Source organism: Phyllobates terribilis, unplaced genomic scaffold, assembly GCF_046119375.1.
Source record: "Phyllobates terribilis strain yellow unplaced genomic scaffold, ASM4611937v1 Scaffold_3__8_contigs__length_932513732, whole genome shotgun sequence".
NCBI lineage: Eukaryota > Metazoa > Chordata > Amphibia > Anura > Dendrobatidae > Phyllobates > Phyllobates terribilis.
The window spans coordinates 7,526,697-7,540,486 of record NW_027362763.1 but is presented as its reverse complement, the minus strand read 5'-3'; the positions used below and the strand labels follow the sequence as shown (position 1 = coordinate 7,540,486).

The 13,790-nt window shown below is 48.9% G+C and overlaps 1 non-coding gene across 1 annotated transcript; it reads right to left on the bottom strand.

Annotated features, from left to right (window-relative positions):
• Positions 1–4,990: 4,990 nt before the first annotated feature.
• TRNAS-AGA (transfer RNA serine (anticodon AGA)) lies at positions 4,991–5,072 on the bottom strand. The gene has a single exon. It is a non-coding gene; the product is annotated as a tRNA-Ser (tRNA).
• Positions 5,073–13,790: the final 8,718 nt, after the last annotated feature.

The window sequence follows — 13,790 nt, the reverse complement described above, 5'->3', positions numbered from 1 at the left end:
ATCTATAGTTGTATTATGTGAATAAATATTGTTATTAACTAGAAAAAAATATAACGGTATTGAATACATTTCATCACTGTCGTATTGTCTGCGACCTTATAAAACTCCATCACAACTTTTATGTGATATTCTTTTATGGGCTTGGTGTGTTTTTTGTTCCTTGTATCTTATTTTATATATGAAGGTCTATGGGAAAACAGTTTGAAGACAATCTCCTACAGCGCGTCTCGGACCCCGGGGGCCATTACAATATGTTTTTCTATGAAATGCTGCAGCGTTTTAGAGTTAAACATACCTGGCTGAGATCATACAGCCGGTGGCCACGAACGTGGCATTATGTATCAGCTGTCAGGTTCACTTTACATCGGACAGGTTTCATCCCAAACACATAAAATCTCATTGAGCCATCAGATACAATGAGATATGTTCAGACCCCAGTGTCAGACTGAAGAACATTGGGCCCACCAGAGGATTTGATTCTGAGGGTCCTCCTTTCTCCCGCACTCAAGGCCCCCATAGCAGCTGGAAGATTTGCACTATGAACTCTCCTAAGCCAGGGCCCACCGGAGGATTCTCCGGTTCTCTGGTGGGCCAGTCCAGCCCTGCCAGACCCTATATATCACTTTTGAATCATGGCTACCATCCAACAACAATTAAAAACCAGATTTCAAAAGCCACTAGAATATCAAGGAATCATCTCCTACATTACAAAACTAAAGAAAGACATTGGATCCCTCTAGTAGTCATCTATCTGGATGGTAGGTGACTACAATTGCAAATCGCCAAATGATTAAAGGAAAAAGATTACCAGTGGCTAAAGATTTCTGTAGCCCTGATCATAGCATCATGGACATGAAATTGCTGGTATTGAAAGAAAAATACACATAGTTACATAGATACATAGTTTATAAGGCCGAAAAAAGACAAGCGTCCATCCAGTTCAGCCTATTTCTTGTGCACTGCAGCTATTCCGCAGCGTTGATCCAGGGGAAGGCAAAAAAAAACATGCGGTATAGGCCAACTTACATCATTGAGGAAAAATTCACTTCCCGACACCAATCTGGCAGTCAGATTAAATCCCTGGATTAATTAACTGTCACTAAGCATAAGATGTAATTTTATTGTTCTCAAGAAAGGCGTCCAGGCCTCTCTTGAACTCATTAAGTGAGTTGGACATCACCACTTCCTCTCCCAGAGAGTTCCAGAGCCTCACGGCTCTGACCGTAAAGAATCCCCTTCTATGCTGGTGCAGGAACCTCCTTTCCTCCAGACGCATAGTGTGCCCCCTCGTCTTTGTCACCATCCTTGGTATAAACAGGTCATGGGAGAGATCTCTGTACTGCTCCCTGATGTATTTATACATGTTTATGAGGTCTCCCCTAAGCCTTCTCTTTTCCAACGTAAATAGGCCTAATTTTGACAACCTCTCTGGGTATTCTAGTCCCTCCATTCCCTTTATTACCTTAGTCGCCCTCCTTTGTACCCTCTCTAGCTCCAATATGTCTTTCCTGAGCCCTGGAGCCCAGAACTGTGCACAATATTCTAAGTGCGGCCTTACCAGCGCTTTATACAGAGGAAGAACAATGTTCTCATCATATGCCCCTATTCCTCTTCTGATGCATGCCATGACTCTATTTGCCTTCGCAGCTGCTGCCTGACACTGGGCACTCCAATTTAATTTGCTGTTAACCAAGACGCCCAGGTCCTTCTCCATGTCAGATTTCCCCAACGGTTTCCCATTTAATATGTATGGGTGACTGCTGTTTTTCTTTCCCATGTGCATGACCTTACATTTATCGGCATTGAACTCCATTTGCCATTTTTTGGCCCAACTCCCCAATTTATCTAAATCCTCCTGTAGCTGTGCCCTATCCTCATCTGTATTAACTACTTTACAAAGTTTAGTATCATCTGCAAATATTGCTATTTTACTATGCAACCCTTCCACTAGATCATTAATAAATATATTAAATAATATAGGGCCCAAGACAGACCCTTGAGGCCCCCCGCTAGTAACCCTGACACCCCCTGAGCTTACTCCATTGATAACCACCCTCTGCTTTCTATCACTCAGCCAGCTATTTACCCACTTGCACACATTATCCCCCAGACCAAGCATTCTCATTTTATATACCAACCTTTTGTGTGGCACGGTATCAAACGCTTTGGAGAAGTCAAGGTCTACAACATCCACTGACTCTCCCCGGTCCAGCTGTGAGCTCACCTCCTCGTAGAAGGCCATCAGGAGCGATCCCTCATGAATCCATGTTGATATGGAGTTAGACAGTTATTATCATTAAGATATTCTACAATAGCATCTCTAAGAAATCCTTCAAACAATTTACCCACAACAGACGTTAAGCTGACTGCTCTATAGTTCCCAGGGTCACTTTTAGACCCCTTTTTGAATATTGGTACCACATTTGCTTGGCGCCAGTCTAGTGGGACAGTCCCTGTCCATAAAGAGTGCTTGAATATAAGATACAGCGGCCTGTCTATCACATTACTTAATTCTTTTAGTACCCGGGGGTGTATGCCATCTGGGCCTGGTGACTTGTCTATTTTGATATTATTTAGGCGTTTCTGAACCTCCTCCTGGGTTAGGTGGGTGATATTTAGCGGAGGGTTTACTTTATCACTCTGCATTTCCTCCGATAAATTGTTTTCTTTTGTGAAAACAGTGGAGAAGAAGCTATTGAGTAGGTTTGCTTTACCCTCATCGCCCTCTATGATTTTACCCAGGTTATTTTTCAATGAGCCAACTCCATCAGTTTTAATCCTTTTACTGTTTATAGAGTTACAGAACAGTTTGGGATTGGTTTTACTTTCCTTGGCAATTAGTCTCTCTGTCTCCTCTTTTGCTATTCTTATTTGTTTCTTACAGATTTTGTTTTTTTCCCTATAAGATATTAGCGCTTCCTCACTGCCTTCTTGTTTAAGTTTACTGAAAGCCCTTTTTTTGTTTTTCATTGCCCTCTTGACCTCCTTATTTAGCCACATTGGCTTCCTCCTATTCCTAGCCCTTTTATTCCCATAAGGTATCTACCTTCTACAGTGACTATGCAGGACTGTTTTGAAAATTTCCCATTTTCTATCCGTGCTCCTATTACTAAAGATACTATCCCAGTCTATAAGGTGAAGGGCATCTCTTAGCTGATCAAACTTTGCCCTCCTGAAGTTCAGTGTTTTTGTGACTCCCTTGCTGGGCACCCTACTGAAGCACATGTGGAATTGTATAATGTTGTGGTCACTATTTCCCAGGTGCCCCCGACCTGCACCTCAGTTATTCTGTCTGGCCTGTTAGTTAATCTCAGAGACAGAAGAGTCTGGGAGCACAAACTTATGATGACCGGTGACACAGAATACTAAAGCAGATATTGGATGGATTTATGTCTTTTTACATGAATTAAGAAATGTGCTCCTCTGACCTTGTGGGGTCATCACAAACCTGGACCAGAGCTCAATCATTATTTACTGCCACATCTGCTTCTCCCCTTCTCAGATTGATCGATCTGCTTCACGACACTTGTCTTATTACTGCATTATTCTGTATTATGTTGAGTATAAATATGTGACCCTTCAAATTTTGTATTATACTGAGCCTGATGAAGAGACCGGAGGAGTCTCCAGAACTGATGTTTATCACCATCTTTTCAGTTCAACATTAGAAGGTATCAGCCACTGAGGACTCTCAATTCATAATATTTTTTTATCTACTGGTGAACTCAGTACAAAGATATCTCTATCCTGTGACAGAATTTCTCCCACAATTTTGTAGACTTGAAAGTAATAAGTAGTGTGGTGCTCGGCTCTATCGGCTCCTTGGTGATTAGTAATGGCCGTACAATCTCGGTGCCGTCACCTCTCGGAGCAGTTACTCTTCTGTTGTAGATTTCTGTACAGTAGGACCTCGTAGTTATCCATTGATGGTCTCCTCATACTGTAATACAGTTTAAACAGGGGGATTACTTGATCAGGACTAAAAAATGAAAAGAATAACTCAATTATAACTGTTCCTCCATTTGAAGAAAAGGTGGAGGATGCAGGTATCGATCCCATTTCCTCTCACGTGCTTAGGATCTTGCTTTTCACTGCAACTTTTACCTCTCGTGTCACCCAATGGCAGGCTATACTTTCTGTTTTGATGTGTTCTTTAGGTGTGATGGCCACGACTGGTCGTCATATCGAAGGCCTTAAACTGTCTACAGGAGTTAGGTAAGTATCACGCTCTTGGTCTCGCACCGCTCCTCCTCTTTGTTTCCTTAGATGCCACAACCAATAGCGACCATAACACCAAAACAGTTAGAGGGGGTGGCTCCCACTGTCAACCCATCAACACCCCCATTGAACGTTATTGCAGGTCACCAACAGATGGTGTCGGCCTCCTAACTATCCAAATATGACACCAATCACTAATGTGAATCATGAACATGGATCAGCCATTGTGGGACCGGCATCTTCATACACAGACAACACCGGGCATCCTAGAACTGGACAGCATGGCAAAGAAAATAACTAAGACCCTGCCATAAAGTCTCCAGACCCGTCTCCTGATGACGGACGTTACATCAGTACATTACAGTAATCACCGATGAGGGAGGTTTCTACAGTCAGAGATCGTCCGGATCCATGGAAGCTCCGGATTCTCCTTATGAGGATCTAGTTGGTAATAAGTCTTTATGTAATGTACCCAAGATAGATCCTCTCCATAAAGAAGAAAATGATCCTGTTAGTGGCCCTAAAGGCCCGTGCCTTGCAAATTTCTGTCTCTTTAGATGATTTACAGGATATCCACCTATAGGTGGCACTAGCGAGGTGGATTACTTCTATAATCGTATAGAAAATGATTTTTACTACTGATCCGTCAGTCATATAGAAATGACAGGAGTAGTCCGTCCACCTACGACAGCCTCGTATATACAACGGCCTCCCATTTTAGATTAAATTTGTATTTTTAAAAAAAAAACAAAAAAAAAACCAAGATCTTCCACGTAGTCGGCAGGATTTGAACCTGCGCGGGGAGACCCCAATGGATTTCTAGTCCATCGCCTTAACCACTCGGCCACGACTACAGATGCATACACCAGATGTGGAGTCACCGGCTCACTATCTACACACACAGCGTTCTCTATTCTGAGGAGAAGACATTAGTGTCACCACCCAACTCCACAATGTGCTCCGAGGAGGAGACATCGATCCTACACGTGAGGTCCTACCGGCTGCCCATGACTGAGTAGTAGGATCACACTACTATGAATGAATACAGCAGGTAGGACAAAGTGTATATAATGTTAGAAAATCATTATATTACCACCAATTTTAATGAAAAAGGTTGTTAGTGCTTTACTAACAACGCTATGGGGGCAGTGTAGATAGTAGCTAGGACGTGACCAGTTTCCTTTAAGTTGTTAAGGGAATCTGTCTCCACTTTGGAGTTATCAGACCTCTACTATGGCCATACAGGGAATAGAAAAGTAAATCTATACTTACCTGTATGGCCCATAGCAGAGGTCTGATTGCAGAGAAAAGGGCTTTATTCAATTCTGTCTTGTACAGGCTTAGTGTCCGGGGAACGCCAAGAAATCCCTGCCTATGTGCTTAATATTCCACTAAATCCCCGCCTATGTGCTTATTATTCCCCTAAATCCCCACCTATGTGCTTATTATTCCCCCAAATCCCCACCTATGTGCTTATTATTCCCTTAAATCCCCGCCTATGTGCTTATTATTCCCCTAAATCCCTGCCTATGTGCTTATTATTCCCCTAAATCCCTGCCTATGTGCTTATTATTCCCCTAAATCCCCGCCTATGTGCTTATTATTCCCCCAAATCCCCAACTATGCGCTTATTATCCCCCCAAATCCCCACCTATGTGCTTATTATTCCCCCAAATCCCCGCCTATGTGCTTATTATTCCTCTAAATCCCCACCTATGCGCTTATTATCCCCCCAAATCCCCGCTTATGTGCTTATTATTCCCCTAAATCCCAGCCTATGTGCTTATTATTCCCCCTAATACCCACCTATATGCTTATTAATCCCCCAAATCCCCACCTATGTGCTTAGTTATTATATTCCCCCCCTCCCCTGCAGGTCACAGGTTCCTGTGACGTGCACTGTGCTCCCTGACTTCCCGGGCATATGCAAAGCGCCGCTCACATAGAGCTCACATAGAGCGCGCTTTGCATAATTCCGGCCCTGTCTCTCTGTGTACTGCTCTGCAGGGTTCTATTGCGCAGGCGCTGGAAAGTGACAGCGACTCCCCGGGACCTGCGCAATAGAAACCTGCAGCACAGTGCACAGAGAGACGGGGCCGGGATGAAGCAAAGCGCACTCTATGTGAGTGGCGCTTTGCGCATGCCCGGGAGGTCAGGGAGCACATTGCACGTCACAGGGCCTGTCACAGATAATGATATGATAATTAAGCATATAGGCGGGGATTTGGGGGAATAATAAGCACATAGGCGGGGATTTGGGGGAATAATAAGCACATAGGCGGGGATTTCTTGGCGTCCCCCGGACGCCAAGCCTGTACAAAACAGAATTGAATAAAGTGCTTTTATCTGCAATCAGATCTCTGCTATGGGCCATACAGGTATGTATAGATTTACTTTTCTATATGGCCATAGTAGAAGTCTGATAACTCCAAAGTGGTGAAAGATTCCCTTTAAGTAAATGAATACATCACCAGAACCACAGTCAGAACATTAGTACATTACCAGAACCAAGTTTTGAGTATTTGAAGAGGATTTGGAGAGTTTTGTCTAAAAAAAAATCAGTGTTAAACTGGGTTTTTGGAGCAGAAACTTGCCAAATCCTCTGCAATTTAAAATCTCTAAGTTTGAAATATTTTTAAGTTTTAACACTGCCATGAAGCACATTATGGATTGCTACATGAATGCAGCACCAAAACCACAGTCATTACATGAATGAAGTGCCAAAACTACAGGCAGTACTTAAATGCAGCACCAGAAGCACCGACAGTACTATAATGTTGTACCAGAACCACTAGCAGTTCATAAATGCAGCTCCAGTACCACGATCACTACATGAATGCAGCACCAGAACCACCATCAGTACATGAATACGCAGCACCAGAGCCACCATCAGTACATGAATTTAGCACCAGAACCACCAGCAGTACATGAATGCAGTGCCAGAACCACTGTCAGAATATGGATGCAGCACCAGAATAGCAGGCAGTAAATAAATGCAGCACCAGGATCACCGGCAGTACATAACTGCAGTGCCAGAACTACCCTCAGTATATTAGTGCAGCGCCAGAACCACCATCAGTATATGTATAAAGTATCAGGCTTAATACAGAAATTAATTGTAATGTCAGGTCAGCTCCATATATAATTGTATCACATGAACCTACTATTCTCATTATGTCCTCAACAATGTTAATGAGATACTGGGAGTTATTGTTACCAGCAATCATCAGACTGCAGACCATGAAAGAATCACAGTATTGATGAGACGTAATCAGTATCACAAAAACAAATATTTGCATCCAGGTGCCTTATAGGTGACATCTTCCCTGATTGGACTTGTTCCCATCACTTTCGTCTCCATGTAGCACAGATGTCATGATGAGACTCCACACCCAGAGCTCATCTCTGCAGACTTGCCTCTTCTCCATCTTCAGCAGCACATCCCGACATGGTGCCCTTAAAAATAAAAGTATCATTATACTGCCATATAAATAAAGATGTCTCCTATGCTGTGCCCCTGAATAAATAATTGCCCCTCACAGTGCTTCCTGCACAAAACATCCCCACAACAATGCCTCCATAATAGTCCCCCACACTGGCGCTCTCCATAATGTCCCCAACACACTGCCGCTCTCAATAATGTCCTCAGCATACTGCCCCTTTATATAATGTCCCTCATACTGCCCCTCTCCATAACGTCCCCCCACACTGCCCCTCACCATAATGCCCCCCCCCCTCAATAACACTCTATATAATGTACCCCCATATTGCTCCTCTCCATAGTATCCCCCTTTACACTGGCTCACTCCATAATGTCTCCCTTTCACACTGACCATCACCATCATTTATACCACCAGGTATAAATGAAGAGCTGGCAACATTGAGAACCATAGACATTATGGAAAGGAGTTTGCTCCTCAATGAGCAGGTGCTCGCGGGGATAGATGTGGGGGAGGATGGTAGCACGGAGCTGCAGGACAGTGAGGCAGCTAGCTGGGTGACAGAAGTCAGAGTGTCAGGGAGGCTCGTCCTGTGATGGCACCCCAACAAGTTTACTAAGTTGGCAGATGATGGGTGTCAGTACAATGGTAGCATTATTGCTGCAAGATGTGTCCTCGAAAATCCGGAAGCGTGTCTACTCCAGTATAGAATAGAACACATAAAGAAGTATATAAGTGCTGGGGACCATCGTATATTAGCATTTATGTTTATTAATGGCTTAGCATGCAAGAGGTAGCGAGATTGATTCCTTCAAAGCTTCTTTCGCTGATTTATTTTTTTAATCAAATAGTTATATTCTTTCTACTCCTAATCCCATAGTTACCCCAGCTACTCCTTATTACAGTACAAGACGACTATCACTGGAGAACTACAAGGTCTCAGTGTTCAGAGGTCTACAACAGCCGAGTAACGGCCCCGAGTGGTGACTGCTCCGACATTGTGCGTCTGTAAGGAGGAAGACCGGGGTGTAAGTACTTTCAGAACAAGGGATCCGGAACTGCCGGGCCTGTGCCTCTGGTTGCAGGGGGAAGACAGACTGCGAGCACAGGAGTCAGGTGACGGGAAAGCTGGGGGCGTGTCCAGGGGGAGAGCTGAGGAGTCAGGTGACTGGGGAGCTGGGGGCGTGTCTAGGAAGAGGGAGTAAAAGGAGTTTTGCACAGGAAAGCAGGGAGTTGACAGTTGGGGTCAAGCACGACTAGAGGGAGAAAAGACGCAGGGTCCGTGGAGCCGAGCAAGTGAGGTGCAGTGTTATGGACTAGGGGCTCAGCGGGTCAAACCGGAGACCGCCCGCTACCACCAGAAGACAAAGCAATGTTTAGACAGGGAAGCCAGAAGAAAACAACACTGGCATCAGCCGGCAACAGCTTTGTGGGGAACAAGAGTCTGCTAAGTGTAAAACTGCCTATTACAACCATGTCGACTCTGCTACATCTAGCCAAACTGGGGATTGCTGGTTATAGATTGCTACCTGCTACTCCCCTTGTTGTCCCCATAATTGCCCTGTTACACCCTGCATGGAGATTGACCCTGTTACAATAAATTCCCCTTGTTTATTAACCCTGTACTGGCTGCTCTGTGTTTCTGTGGGACTGCATCTAAAGTACCTGTGTTACACTTGGCGTAGTCGGCAGGATCATATCCAAATGTCCTGTGCCCACCGGACTAGTGGAGAGGACCCCTGAGGCCTGTGAAACGGCACCTGCATGGCGCATTGCAATGGCGACCACGCTGTGATCCAAGATGGCGCCGAACACTGACAAGAAGATGGCGGTCAGTGGCGCGAAATCCTGGGGAGGCAGAGAAAGCGCGCAAAGAAGTGACCCGCCCTCCGATAGCAAGTGTGTGTTGAGGGGACAACCTGAGAGAAGGAGGCAGTCCCCAGAATTTTATCTGCAGGCCGGCAGATGGAGGGAAAAGAGGAAGAAGGCCCGCCCCAAGCAGCACGATGGGGGTAGGAGGATCCTCGTGTGGAGAAGTGCAGGTGGCCTGTCGCCATTTGAAAGTTGGAGAGTGAATCTGAGTGGAAGACCGATGTTGCCGAGCCCTCATGATACTTCCAGTGAGGCCCGTTGAGAGCTGAAGAGAATTTTTCTTTGCTGAAAAAGGGTGTTACTCCGCAAGCTGAGGGCGTTGAAGCCGGTCAAACTGGACCGAAGTGAAGCCGCGATGGCAGTTGTTGTTTTCTCCCTGATACCAGTTGGAGCCTCGACATAGGAGGCCTATTTTGGACTTGGACTTTGATGACCTCAGCAATTGCCTCTGGGATCCGGATCGGTGCTGCCTTGCAGGAGCAAGCACACGTGTGTGTAACCCCTTTAAATGCTTTAGTATCGTTGGAGAAGGAATCGTGTCCCTGTTGCCACAGGGAATGTAATGGACTGTGCCCGGATGCAGTTGGGCATGCAAAGGACACTTTGCAGCAATTTTTGCATTTCTTAAAGGGACATTTTTGTCCCTTAAAGGGGAAGTGATTTTTCGCAGGGTCTTTCTTCTGTTTTGTTGCCTCGTCAAGTGAGGCTGGATTTTGCATGTTTTGGACTTCTATGCTTCATAGCAGTGGACTTGTTGCGATTCCGCCGGAGCAGAGTGTATGTGTGTGGGCTACCCCTTTAAGATGTGCACGTTGGGACTGTGTTTATGCTGTGTTTCTTTACATGGTCCCTGCATGTCCGAGGACGGCCATGTTTAAGAAGGGGGGGAGTGTAAGGGGGATGGACGCCACCACCCTTTTAAGAAGGACTTTTCCCTGTTATTATTCCCACGTGCAGCAGTAGTTGTCCCCGTGTGAGTGTAATGTCTAATGTAATGTTGATGCTTTTATGTGTTCTCCCTGTATTGTACAGTGCAGTAGTTGCCTAGTTACAGCAGCATGGCAGAGCTGGCCGGGGGAGGAGCGCAGCAGGGAGGAGCAGAGGCAGTGAGCTTGGAGACAGGAGACAGGAAGTCAAGGAGCAGTGTCCAGGCGGCCATGCCCAGGACAAGGTGTCAAAGAAGAGCTCCAGAGAAAGGGAGCTTGTATGAAGATGGGGGTGTCCCCGCAAAGAAGGAGTCGAGGCAGTGGGGGCCGTAAGCCCACGAGAGAGGACCTGCTCGTGACAGGTCGGGACAGAGGACAGGTCGAAGCAGTGGGGCCGTGAGCCCATGAGTAAGGACCAGTGATGGTGTAGCACCGTGAGGACTCGGCTGCTACAGGGGTATAGCACCTCAAACCAGAGGTGTGGTATTCCACTCCCGGGTAAGGATGGAGTGTGGGACTGAGCTCAGTAGGCTGCATGCACTACATACATCCCATTTCCGGGGGACAGAACTACGGTACTCCCACCAAGTAGATGTGCAGGTACGACAGCGTCTGTCCCTGGCTGGAGTGGGAGGGGGGGTGGAACATCCCAGTAGTGTAGGGGCAGATAGGGGAGGGGCTCTGGGCATAGAGATAGGAGCCCATTGGGTGCTGGTCACCTGGGCTCACACATAGAGGGAGTATATATGGTGGGCACCATCTAGAGATAGGGTCAGTCTGTCAGGAGAGTGCTGAGGAGGAGTTCAGCCAGGAGGGCTGACAGGGAGCTGTGGCTCCGGCTGGGCCCAGCTCCAGGGCCAGGCCTGAAGCAGAGAGGAAGAGGAAGAAAGGCCCAGAGGCATAAGACCAAGAGGGAACCCTGAGATCCCACGAGTGAGCTAAAAAGGGTGAAGGGTTGGCAGAAGAGGGCACCGGATCCCAAGCTGGCGGAGGCAAAAGTAACCCTTAACCAGGAACTGGAGGTCGTGGGCAAGCTTTGCCACGACCCTCACCACATCCACCAGGAAGGTACACCAAGAGTAGGGTCAGGAAAGCCAGAGAAGGTTTTACCATAGAAGGCCCAAGGGAACCGGACAAAGGTGGATCCCTGGTGGGGACGGCCAGGAGAAAGAGAGAGAGAGGGAAGCTCAGGACCACGCTCCGGAACTGCCTGGGGGTTGGCCGAGTCCAGCACCTGGTGGATGCAGCACGGCTCGGGTGGTCACTCAAGGCCAGAGTGACTGAAGGAACACCTGTGAGTAAAAACCCTGAAACTGCATCTCACGTCTCTGACTCTCCTTTCTGCACTATCACTACCCCCATCATCCGCACCAGCTGCCCTGAGGCCATACCCCTCCCGTTGGGGGTTATACCACCATCGCTGCACCCATACTACCGGCCTCAGCGGACTGTTCTGCAGCGGCGGCCTTGTGACCGCAAATCAACGGGTGGCGTAGTCGACACAGAAACAACATCTACCAAGACTGCCACACACTTAGTTTGACACCCTGGGCACGGACCGGGTTACCGCCACGAGACTACTACCCCCATCTGATCCGGCTCCGGGTAAGCCCCCGTGCGCGTGATGCCGCACGACACAGCAGGCCCAGGGGCGCGTCAACTTTGGCGTAGTCGGCAGGATTACGTGCCCGCAACCGACGGGTACTGCGTGCCTGAAGAGAAGTTCACATTTACCGTAAAAAGGAGTCTCCCGCCAATTCCAGAGGGTCCCCGCCATCGGACGCCATCTCGGATCATTTCCCGCCGTTTGCCCGCCATCAGCAGTCTTTTCCCGCCGTCCACGCAGTTTCCCGCCATTGGGAGACGGTTCCCGCCATCTGAGAAGATTTCCCGCCCTGGCAGAGCGGACGCCATTATGGGCGTGCCAGAGGGTGGTAAGAGACGACCTCCCATCGTGGGCCTGGTCCCAGAAGAGCGCCAAAAGCAAGGACCGCCCCCACCAGCAGAGACTGCAATGATAGAGATGTCCATCAGCGTGGGGGGACTGCCCCTGGAACTGACAATCACCAAGTTGCCCCAGGACCGCCCTCAGGGTGGGCGGATCAAGAACAAAAGAGTGAGGATGGGTGCAGCCTGGAGGAGTCTGGGGAGGTCGCACCCGGAGATGGAGGGAGAGTCAGGCAGCACCGACCCTGTGGTCAGGAGCCTGTTGCAAGCCACCACCCCACAAGACCTGGTGGAGATCTTGGCACAGCTCCCCCGAGACCGGGAGTGTGCACAGACCGCGCTGGAGGGCCTCGCACGGAGGATGGCCCAGGTGCAGCGAGAAACGCTGACTGAGTGGAGTAGGGAGATGGCCCAGCAGGCTGGAACCCACCAACGGAGCACGCCACCCGAGACGAGGAGTCTGACCGCCTCTGAGGATGGTGCAGGAGGAATGAAGGCCGGAGACGACGCCGTGGAAGGAGCTGAAGAGACGGAGGCAGGTAAAGGGGACGTCACTACCCCAAGCCTAGAAACCGTGAGCCTGCCCCAGCTCCCCGTCGCAGAGCCCGAAATTCCCCCTACCGTGCCCGTCGCTGCACCGCCACCGCTCCAGACTAGGCCTCAAGCAGGAGCCGCGGCCACGCCCCCTGTGACGTCACGCGCCTCAACCCCGAGCGCGGCCAAGCAGGAGACGCCTCCGGCCTGGTCGCAGGGCCGAGTACCCCCGGGCGCCGCAGTTCCAACAGAGCCCTCTATCTCCACCAAGTCACTGGCCTGGTCGCAAGGTCGAGTGCCCCCGGGCGCCGCCGTCTCCACAGTGCCCTTTACCTTTAGAGTGCCACCGGCCTGGTCGCAAGGCCTGGTGAATCCGGGCGCCGCTACCACCATCGCGCCCTCAACCTCCACCGTGCTACCCTTGGGTGAAGACGTGTTCGCCCAGCACACTTGCCCGGATGGGCAGCCCTTTGAGTGGCCACCGGAGTACCTCCATCCCTGACTCCGGAAGGAAAGGCCTCTGTGTGAGCCCCAGATTCCGGCTCCGGCGCCGCCAAGATCACCCCACTCCCGTTGGAGGAGGCGCAGTTCGAATGGGACCCCAATGGAGAAAACCTCATTGGGTTCACCCATGAGACTCGGGCGGCCGCAGCCCAGCGAGCAGAGTGCTGCCGGCAACAGCTGGAGGTCTTCGACCGGGAACGGTGAGAGAGGCGGGTCCGCGAGGAGCGGCTGCAAGTACAGAGTGCCGAACAGAAAAGCCGGACCAGACGAAACCCCCGTGCAGCCCATGGTCCCCGCGCCACCGGGACCGTAATCAAGTTTCAACTGCAGCACGGTTGGGGTTTTATCC